We start from the raw sequence: 12,138 nt of genomic DNA, 5'->3' as shown, positions 1-12,138 counted from the left end.
ACTTGAAATGAAAGGATGCTAAACAGCAACATGATAGCATAAGAAAGTATAAAACTCATTGGTAAAGGTAAATATATAGGCAAATAAAGAATACTATATATATTACTGTAAAGGTGGTAGGTAACTACTTTTAATTCTAATATTACAGTTAAAAGATAAAAGTGCTAAAAATAACTACAACTAAAAAAGATGTTAATGAATACATAATATAAATAGATGTAAACTATGACATCAATAACACAGCAGTGTGTGGACCAAAAAGGTGAAAGTGTAGAGTTTTTTGTATGTGATTAAAGTTAAGTTGTTACCAGCTTAAAATACACTGTTGTAACTATAAAATATTTTACATAAGTCCCATGGTAACAACAAAGAAAATACTTACAGAAGTTATACACAAATTAGAAAGAGATAGGAACGAAAGCATAATGACAACAAATATCAACAAAATATAAAGGAAGACAGCAAGAGAGGAAAAGAGGGGCAAAATAACAGAAAACAATTAACAAAATGGCAATTTTAAATCCTTCCTTATCAATAATTACTTTAAATGTAAATGGATTAAACTTTCCAGTCAAAAGACAGAGAGCTTACTGGATTAAAGAAAAAAAAAGAACCTACTATATGCTGTGTACAAGAGATTCACTTTGGCTTAATAAAAGGGTCGATTCACCAGGAAGATATAATTGTAAATATATATGCACCTAATATCAGAGCATCTAAATATATAAACATTGACAGAACTGAAGGGAGAAATAGACAACAATACAATAATAGGAAGAGACTTCAACACCCTCCTTTCAATAATGGATAGAACAACCAGACAGAAAACCAACAAAGAAACAGCAACTCTGAACCACACTACAGACCAAACAGACCTAACAGACACACACAGAACATTCCACCCAAACAGCAGCAAAGTCTACATTCTTCTCAAGTGCACCCAGAACATTCTCCAGGAAAAATCACATGTTAGGTCACAAAACAATTAATGACAAATTTAAGAAGATTAAAATCATACCATATATCTTTTCTTACTATAACGGAATGAAATTAGAAATCAATTGCATAAGGAAAATTGGAAAATTCATAAATACGTAGAAATTAAACAACACACTTTTGAATAATCAATGGACCAAAGAAGAAACCAAAAGGGAAATTAGAAAATATCTGCAGACAAATGGAAACAAAAACACAATATATCAAAACTTATGGAATGTAGCATAAATAACGTAACTTTATACCTCCAGGAACTATAAAAAGCCCAAAGTTAGCAGAAGGAGGGAAATAAAAATAATTATTAAAATAAAATAGAGAAGAGAAAAACAGTAGGAAAAAATAAATGAAACTAAGAGTTGGTATTTTGAAAAGATAAACAAAATTGAAAAATCTTTACCTAGACTGAGAATAAAAGAGAGAAGTCTCAAATAAATTAATTAAATAATGAAAGAGGAGACATTATTACTGATGCCACAGAAATCAAAAGGATCATAAGAGACTACTATGAATCATTATATACCAAATAACTGGATAACTTAGAAGAAATGAATACATTCCTCAAAACACCAACTCATTTATTTACTTCTATTGTTTTTCTCTTTTCTATTTTATTTTAATAATTTTTATTATTTCCTTCCTTCTACTAACTTTGGATTGAGTTTGTTCTTCTTTTTATAGTTCCTGGATGTGTAAAAATTAACAAGACTGAATAATGAAAAAATAGAGAGTCTAAACAGATCTACAACTAGTAACAAGTAATCAAAAACCACCCCACAAAGAAAAGCCCGAGAGTGGATCTACTGGTGAATTGTACTAAATACTTAAAGAAGAATTAGTGCCAATCCTTCTCAAACTCTTCCAAAACATTGAAAAGGAGTGGACATTTACAAAAATATTTTATGAGACCAGCATTACCCTGATATCAAAGCCAGAAAAAGACAACACAAAAAAACTACATGCAAATATCCTTAAGGAAAAGATGCAAAAGCCCTTAACAAAACGCTAGCAAAACAAATTCTACAGCACACTGAAAGTCTCATACACCATGATCAAGTGGGATTTATCCCTGGAATGCAAGGATGATTCAACACACAAAAATCAGTGTGATATACCTCATTAGCAGAATGAAGGATAACAATCACATGATCATCTCAATAGATGCAGAAGAAGTGTTTGATAAAATTCTCCACATTTTCCTCATAAAAATTCTCAAGAGACCTTCTTCACTGAGAGTTGCCATAGTTTATTGCTTCAACAGTGCTAGGACAGAACCCAGTGATTGTCCCCCACCCTAGCTGGCTGCTCAGAGCCAGCCCTCTGTGCACTTCCTCACAGCACCATCAGACCACCCCAAGGCCCCAGCTGCTGCTCCAGTACCATGCAGTAGCAGCATCTGCAGCCTCTTCTCAGCCACTGCCATGACAACCATGTCTACCTGGCAGGTGCACCAGAACTACCCCCAGAAGTCAGAGGCTGCCATCAACTGCCAGATCAACCTGGAACTCTATGCCTCCTATGTCTACCTGTATATATCTTACTACTTTGACCTTGATGATGTGGCTTTGAAGAACTTTCCCATATACTTTCTTCACCAATCTCATGAGGAGAGGGAACATGCTGAGAAACTGATGAAGTTGCAGAACCAAAAAGGTGGCTGAATCTTCCTTCAGGATATCAAGAAACCAGACCCTGACAATGGAAATAGCAGGCTGAATGCAATGGAATGTGCATTACACTTGGAAAAAAGCCTGAATCAGTCACTACTGGAACTTCAAAAATTGGCCACTGACAAAAAGGACTTCCACTTGCATAAATTCATTGACATGCATTACCTAAATGAGCAGGTGAAATTCATCAAAGAACTGGGTAACCAACTTGAGCGAGAGCCCCCGAATCTAGCATGGCAGATTATCTCTTTGACAAGCATACCCTGGGAGACAGTGATAAAGAGAGCTAAGTGTCAGGCTAAATTCCCCATAGCCATGGGATGATATCTCTGGTCACCAAGGCAGTGCATGCATTTGGGGTTTATTTTAGCTTTTCTATAAGTTGTACCAAAATATCCACTTAAGTTCTTTCATTTGTACCATTTCTTCAAATAAAGAAATTTGGTCCTCCCCACCATGTACCCCATAAAAACCTCTCAGCAAACTAAGAATAGAAAAAATTACCTCAACATAATAAAAACAGTATATGAAAAGCCCATAGCTAACCCCATTCTTGATGATAAAAAAAAACTGAAAGCTTTTCCTCTAAGATCAGAAACAAGGATGCCCATTCTTATCACTTCTATTTGACATAGTACTGGAAGTCTTAGCCAGTACAATGAAGCAAGAAAAAGAAATAAAAGGCATGCAAATTGGAAAGGAAGAAGCAAAACTGTTCCTCTTTGCAGATGACAGAATCTTATATACAGAAAACCCTAAAAACTCCACCAAAAAACTGGTGGAACTAATAAATGAATTCAGTAAAGTTGCAGAATACAAAGTCAACATATAAAAATCAGTTGCATTTCTATACACTAAAAATGATCTATCTGAAAAGGAAATTAGGGAAACAATCCCATTTACAGTAGCATCTAAAAGAATAAAAATACTTAGGAATAAACATAAAAGATGAAAGACCTGTAAACTATCAAACATTGATAAAAGAAATGAAAGACAACACAAACAAACAGAAAGATATCCTGTGTTCACGCACTGAAAGAATTAATATTGTTAAAAGGTCCATACCACTCAAAGCAATCTACAGATTCAATGTGATCCCTATCAAAATCCCAATAGAAAAAAAAAATTCCTAAATTCTCATGGTGCCACAAAGGACTCCAAACAGTCAAAATCAATTTTAAAGAAGAACAAAGCTAGAGGCATCACACTTCCTGATTTCAAAATACATTACGAGGCTCCAGTAACTAAAACAGTATGGTACTGGTATAAAGACAGACATGTAGACCAATGGAACAGAATAGACAGCCCAGAAATAAATTCACATATACATAGCCAAATGTTCTCCAACAAAGGTGACAGGAATAAACATGTGGGAAGGACAGTCTCTCAGCAACTGGTGTAGGAAAATGATATCCACATGCAAAGGAATGAAATAGGAGCTGCATCTTACACCATCCACAAGAATCAACTCAAAACATATTAAAGAGGGGCTGGCCAGTTAGCTCAGTGGGTTAGAGTGTGATGTTGGTGACACCAATGTCAAGGGTTTGGATCCCTGTACTAGCCAGCTGCGCCCCCCCAAACAAAAGATTAAAGACTTACATATATGACAAGAAACTGTAAAATTCTAGAAGAAAATAAAGGGTGTAAGCATGACATTGGTCCTGTCAAGGATTTCATAGATATGACACCAAAGGCACTGGTAACAAAAGTAAAAATTGGGCCAAGCCCGTGGCACACTCAGGAGAGTGCAGCGCTGGGAGCGCGGCGACGCTCCCGCCGTGTGTTCGGATCCTATATAGGAATGGCCAGTGCACTCATTGGCTGAGTGCCGGTCATGAAAAAAGACAAAAAGAAAAAAATAAAATAAAATAAAAAAGCAAAAATTGACAAGTGAGAGTACATCAAACTAAAAAGCTTTTGCACAGCAAAAGAAACCATTAACAGAGTAAAAAGGCAACCTATAGAATGAGATAAAATATTTGCAAATCATTTATCTGATAAGGGTATAATTTCCAAAATATATAAGAAGCTCCTGCAGCTCAACAGTAAAAAGCTAATAACCTGGTTAAAAAATGGGTTTCTGCAAAGAAGACATACAAATGGCCAACAGATATATGAAAAGACTGCTCAGCATCACTAATTATCAGGGAAATGCACATCAAAACCACAATCAGGTATCACCTTACACCTGTTAGGATAGCTATAAGGGGTCTTCAAAAAGTTTATGGAAAGATTTGTATTATCTTTTAATTCTATTTTTACAAACTTGTTCAAATACCCTCATATTACCATAAAAAACAACCACAAAAGACAAATGTTGGAAAAAGTGGAGCCCTAGTACACTGGCGGTGGGAATGTAAAACAGTGTGGCCACTATAAGAAACAGTATCGAGATTCCTCAAAAAATTAAAAAGAGAACTACCACATAATTCAGCAATCCTGTTCTGGGTATTTATTCAAAATAACTGAAATCAGGATCTCAAAAGATATTAGTACTCCCGTGTTCACTGCAGCACTATTCAAAATAGCCAAGATGTGGAAACAACTTAAATGTTCATGATTAAAAGAATAGATAACAACAATGTGATATATATACACACACACACACGCACACAGACATATATACATACACATACACACACATACATACACACACACACTCATACACAATGGAATATTATTCAGCCTTTAAAAAGAAGAAAATCCTTCAATATGTGACAACATGGATAAGCCTTAAAGACATTATGCTAAGTGAAATAAGTTAGTTAAAGAAGGACAAATACTGCATGATTCCAATTACATGATGTACCTAAAACGGCCAAACTCATGGAAGCAGAGAAAAGATAGAACAGTGGTTATCAGGTGCTGAGAGGAGGGGGGAAATAAGAAGTTAATTAATGGGTACCAAAGTTTCAATTATGCAAGATGAATAATTTCTAGAGATGTGCTGTACAACATTGTGCCTATAGTTAACAATACCATATTGTACACCTAAAAATTTGTCAGAAAGGTACATCTTATGTTAAGCGTTCTTACAACAATAAAGTAAATATAAAAAAAATTTTTTTAAAAAGAGAGGTAGGACAAAACAAACCAAAATTTTACAATCCTAAATCTGAAGTGATTTTCCTTTTCCAAAAAAGGTCAATTTTATTTAATTACTAATAAGTTATGAACCTCTCATGAACCTCAAACACATCCTACACACACTTGATTTCACTTTTGAAAATGACAAATATCTCTTGAGTTTATGGATGCTATGAAAGTATATGACAGAACCTGTTCTATGCTTAGAGAGACAAATATAAGAGGTGAGGCTAAGAATTTATTTTATCTAACATAGAACCACATATTCTAAGGTACATTCTTTCATTTATATAATCAACATCTGGGCATCTCCTTAGGATACAAAAAATAAATCCAGAATTCTAGTCCTTGGAGCTCCAAAGTTTAATGAGATTAAGATATGCAAATTTATTGTCATAGCATTTAAGCATTGTATTATTGAGATCCCTGATGTTAAAGGATATATGAAAGAAAAGCAATCATGCTGAGGAAGATCTCTAAAGTTTTAGAAAGATGATGACTAATCGGGGTATTTCAGTACTATCACAGCACTTTGTGACAGCAGCTTAAGCTACTCTTTACATGAAGTATCTTTTACCTTCTAAGGTTGACTTAAACTAGCATAAGGCTATGTAATTTATGTCTCCCTAATCCCCAAATCACATAAAAGTATCTGAAATCTAGGACATTTACTATTTCACGTGTATTTTTAGAAACTATTGCATTATGACACCAGAAGCCAAAAATCATGTATAAAATCTAGGCTTTACAGGATGAACATGGAACTAAATAAAATTTGTTCTACATGTGGACAGAAGCAAATGGCAGAGCTACATATGTCGATTTTCTGATATTCCCATCAGAAAATTCTCTTCTAATGTTAATTTTATTCTACATACAATTCAAGTTTTTTAGATGCTTTCATAGTGTAGGAATAAAGGAGTACCAGGAAAAGAAAAATAAAACTATAAAAGATGAGACAGGCACCCAGACCTTGATTTCTAAATATCCTTCTCCAATAAGAACAATCAAGGCTCAACAGAGCAGTGGCTGATTTCAGGGCTGGGGCAAGAAAAATACAAGATGAGCTGAAGCATTTCATGGTGCTTCCTTACTTTAGGAAGTGCTCAAGAAAAATAGGATGGGTTCATGTCAAACAATAGAATGGGTGACTAAGCTGGAAAAATTTAAACAAAATAAACAGTGATAGTAATGAATTAAAACCTAAAGAGTAAAATGAACACTCATGACTCTGTACTTTTATAAATAAATGATTGAAAAATTAAATGAATGGGAAAGAAGAAAAACAACTCTTCATTACGGAAGAATTCCAATATAATAAATATAGAATGAATGAAATGGAAAAATCATGATTAGAACATAATTGCTTCAGGGAGGATCTATTGATGAATAGTAAAATTAATGGCTGAAAGTTTAAGGAAAAATAGAATATTTGCTTAGTCTCAAAGTATCTCTCTCAAAATATTCACTATAAAGGAAAAATAGTAATTAAAGTGCAAAAACCTGGCAGACACTAAATTAGCCATGTGATCAAGGTTAATATCGCTAGTAATAAGACATGCTGATACCATACGTCCCCTGATATGAGAAGGGCACATCACCTCTGTGGTATTCTTCCTCCAAAATGCATAACCTCAATCTAATTGTAGCAAGATGCCAGATATACCCAAATTGAGGAACATCATATAAAATACCTGATACATACTTTTAAAAGTCTCAAGGCTATAAAAGATAAGGAAAGACAGAAATAAGAGAGAAATTGTCATTAATCAGAGGAGAGTGCAGAGACATGACACCTAAATGCAATGGAGAATCTCGGTTGGATTTTGGGATGGAAGTGGAAAAATTAGTGAAATCCAAATAAAGTCTGTAGTTTAGTTAACAGTATTGTACCAATGTTAATTTCTTAATTTTGATAATTATACTATGGTTATATAGTATTAACAATAAGAGATTCTGGGTGAAGACTATATGGGAACTCTCTGCAGTATTTTTGCAACTCTTCTGTAAGTCTAAAATTATTTCCAAAAACAAAACAAAACAAATAGATGAATTTACAGCATCTTGAAATAAACAGGTTTGGAAAGCTCTTCCCCACACTGGTATTACTCTATCATGGTAGTAACCACTTGAACAGTTCCATCCATGCACTTATTCACTTGGCAATAAATACTTGAGTGTCTATGTGCCAGGCATATACTAGAGAAAAATAAATAGTATAGTGGGGAAAAGTATGGGGGAAAGGGATCATTGTTTTATGAACTGATCAAAAAAGATTTCATTAATAAGGTGATACTTAACAGCCTTCTGAAGTGAAGTATTAAGCCATGTAGATATTTGGGAAAAGAAACAAGTGCAAAGGCCCATATATGCAATGACATGCCTGAGGAACAGCAAGTTGGCCACTGGTTGCAGCCCAGTGAAGGATAGGAAGAGGGTAAAGAATAAGGTAGGGGAAGCAAATTATTTAGGATCTCCTTGGCCATTGTAAAGGCTTTGGTTTTTATGCTGAGAAAAATGGAAAGCAACTGGAAGGTCAGGAGCAGAAGAACGACTTGAAGGTTTTTACAGGGTAATTTTGACTGTTGTGTGAAGAATTAAGGTGAGGGTACAGACAGATCAAATAAGAAATTAAAGCAATTATCCTGGTAAGAGATGATCATGGCTTAAACCAGCCTATCAATGAAGAGAATGAGAAATAATTGGATTCTGGGTATATTCTGAAGGTAAAATCTACTGGATCACCTGATCAAACGTGAGGTAGGAGAGAAAGAAAGTAGTCAAAGTTGACTCCAAGTTCAGAGCACATAACAGTATGGAATTTCTATTTTTTGAGATGGGTGAATGCAGGATGAACAGTTTTTGGGATTTTTTTATTTGTTTTATTCTGTTTAAGAGGTAAAAATGAAGTGTTCAATTTTAATTTTTATTCTTTTTTTTTAACTTTTACTTTCTTTGAGTTTATTTTTTCTGATTTTTTTCAACTTTTTGGGCATGGATGCTTAGATCACAGATTTTTCAGTTTTTCTTTTTCAACTATATCCTTTTAGGGCTATAAATGTTCATCTAAACACTGCTTTAGATGTATTTCATGAATTCTGATATGTCATTTTTATAATCATTTAGTTCAAAATATTTTTCAAATTTCCTCTGTAATTTCTTCTTTGGCCCATAGGTTATTTATAAGAATAATGTTTAATTATCAACATTTGGGGATTTGTTAATTATATTTTTGTTATTAATTCCTAGCTTATTCTATTGCAGTCAAAAAACATATTCTCTGTTATTACAATGTTTTAAAATTTGATGAGACCTGGGATACAATTAAATTTGTTAAATTTTCAATGTGCACTTGAAAGGAATGTATATCCTGCAGGTGTTGGGTAAAACGCTCTAGTATATAAATTAAGTCAAGGTTGTTAACCATATTGCTTCAATAATAGAAAGAAAGACATGTATTAATAGTTGCCTGTATGACTATATATTTGTATATTTCTCCCTTTACTTCTATCAGTTTTGGCTTTATTTTAAGGCTATATTTTATACTTACAAATTAAGAATTGCTCTATCTTCCTGTAGGATTATCCATTTTAAAGATGTTGATTCCAAAATGTCCCTCTTTTTCATTATTTAATAACAACGTTTCTTGCTTTAAATTTTACTTTATCTGATATTAGTAAAGCCGTATTACCTTTCTTTCTATTCGTGTTCACACGATATATCTTTCTCCATGCTTTTAATTTCACCCTATCTTAATCCACATAATTAAGGTATATTTCTTATAAGCAGCATAATTTATGTTGAACCACATGAAATTGCTAATATTGAACTGTTTTAGATGTGTAAAAACAGTAATTTCATATAGCACAATTTAACAGTTGGTTTTATTTGTTTTTTTAACAATCTTTGTTCATTGGAGAAGGTGGTCCATTAATAGCTAATATAATACTAACACACATAAGGTCTATCTATCATCTTAATATTTGTTCCACTTGTTCTATGTCCCCTTTCTTGCCTTCTTCTAAATCAAATATTTTTATTATGCCATTTTCTTCCATTCTTAGATTGTTACAATTTTTTTAGTGTTCTTTTAGAGGCTACCTACAAATCACAACATATATCCTTGACTTCTTAAAGTCTAATATAAATTAGTACTCTTACTGCCTCACTAACAATGCAAAGACCTTAAAATATATTGACTCCATTTAAACCCTGCCCATCTGTATTAGCCCATCTCTGTTGCTTATAACAAAATGTGTGGAACTGGGTAATTTATAAAGAAAACAAAATTTATTGCTTACAGTTTCAGAGGCTGTGAAGTACAAAATCTGGGGAACACATCTGGTGAGGTGTCACTACAGCAATGCAAGGTGTCACACAGCAGAAATGGCGGAGCAGAGAGAGCTCCTCCAGCACTCTTCTTTTAAAGCCCGCAGACTCACGCCCATAACTGCCACTATACCATCAAATGGATTAACCCATTCACTAGGGCATGTTCCTCACAATCTAATCGCCACTTCAAGGCCCCACTTTTCAATAAAGCATAACAGGATTTCCCACTCTGTACAGTTAACAGTGGGGATTAAGCTTCAGTGACTCTGGGCGGGGACCATTCAATCCACTGCATTCTGCTCCGGCCCACCACTCGTGTCCTTTTCACACAAATACATTCATTTCATCCCCAAAGTCTTAACTGTTTCAACTCAAAAATCCAAAGTCCCATCTGTGAAATCAAGTTATCTACTTCCAAGATACAATGGTGGGACAAACATAGGGTATATATTCCTATTCAAAAAGGGAAAAATAGGCCCCCCAAAAGGGGTAACAGGTCCTAAGCAAGTCTGAAATCCATCAGGGCAGGTATCAAATCTCAAAGCTGGCAAATCATGTCCCTTGACGCCATGTTTGGAGTCTTCTGCATGCTGGTGTGGGGGTTGGGTCCCCGTGTCCTTTGGCAATTCCAATCCTATGGCTTTCCTAGTCTCCAGCAAATGCTTTAACTCTCCCAAGGCTTGTGTTGCATGCTGGTAGCTCTACATGTCTGGGGTTGCCATGGTGGTCCCTCTCTCACAGCTCCACTAGGCATGGCACTGGTGGGGTTTTCGTGCTGCAACTCCAACTCCACATTTCCACTTGGCATTGCTCTAGCGAAAGTTCTATGTGGTGACTCCACTTCTACAAAACAGATCTCTTCCTGGGTTCCCAGGCTTTTCCAAACATCCTTTGAAATCTGGGTGGAGGCTCCCAAGCCTCCACAGCTCTGGCATTCTGTGAGACTGCCAACTTAACATCACAGGGATGCTGCAAAGGCTTCTGGCTTGTATCTTTCCAAAGCTGAAGGTCCAGCCACACATGAGGCCAATTTAGCCACAGCTAGAGAAGCTGTGCTATAAGAAGCTTCCTGAAGTGGCCCTGGGAAGTGAGCCTGTGGAGGGTACCTCGGGCCTGTTCCCTGAGACCATTCTATCACCCTAGGCCTCTGGGCCTGTAATAGAAGAGGCAGCCTTGAAGATCTCTGAAATGCCTTCAAGGTCTTTTCCTCCTTCTTTTGATAATCCTTTTCTGCTGTACTAATCTCCTTAGTAAACAGTCACTGGGCTGACACCCTTGTTTTCATGGCCAGGCTGAAATTTTCCAACTTTTTGCCCTCTGCTTTCTTTAGAATTTTTACACTATGCCTTTTCTCCCATAACTCAGCATAAGCTATTGCAAACAGCCATGTATCTTCCGTAATGCTTTGCTGCTTAGAAATTTCTTCCACCAAATACCCTGGGTCAGCACCTTGAAGTTCCACATTCCATAAAACTTTTGGGCATAAACAGAATGCAGTCAAGTTCCTTGCCAGTTCATAGCAAGGGTGATTTCTACCCTAGCTTCCAATAAATCCCTTCTTATTTATATCTGAGATCTTCTCAGAATGGCCTTTACTATCAATATTTCTACCAGCATTCTGCTCACCACCATTTAACCAGTGTCTAAGAAGTTCCAAATTTTCCCTGGTTTTCTTGTCTTCTAGACTCCCACCAGCAGCTAGGCTTTTTAAAGCCTGCTCCTTCAGATTCTTCTAGCCTTTCCCCATTATCCAGTTCCAAAGCTGCTTCCACGTTTTCAGGTATCTGTTATAAGTAACACCCCACTTCTCTGGTACTAATCTTCTCTATTAGCTCATCGCTGTTGCTTATAACAAAATACCTAGAACTAGGTAATTTATAAAGAAAACAAAATTTATTGCTTACAGACTCAGAGGTTGGGAAGTTCAAAGTCCAGGGAATACACCTGGTAAGGTGACTCTATAGCGATGCAGGGTGTCACATGGTAGAAATGGCAGAGCAGAGAGAGCTCCTCATGCACCTTCCTTTTAAAACCCTCAGAACCCTGCCCATGA

General features: G+C 35.5%; 1 protein-coding gene and 1 pseudogene across 2 annotated transcripts in view; one reads left to right on the top strand and one right to left on the bottom strand.

Annotated features, from left to right (window-relative positions):
- CRY1 (cryptochrome circadian regulator 1) overlaps positions 1 to 12,138 on the bottom strand; it is a 76,309-nt gene that overhangs the window by 48,676 nt on the left and 15,495 nt on the right. The gene's annotated exons all lie outside the window — the stretch shown is intronic.
- LOC134361206 (ferritin heavy chain-like) lies at positions 2,415 to 2,953 on the top strand (annotated as a pseudogene).

This window comes from Cynocephalus volans, chromosome 12 (assembly GCF_027409185.1).
Source record: "Cynocephalus volans isolate mCynVol1 chromosome 12, mCynVol1.pri, whole genome shotgun sequence".
Taxonomy (NCBI): Eukaryota; Metazoa; Chordata; class Mammalia; order Dermoptera; family Cynocephalidae; genus Cynocephalus; species Cynocephalus volans.
This window is presented reverse-complemented; position numbering and strand designations above follow the sequence as displayed.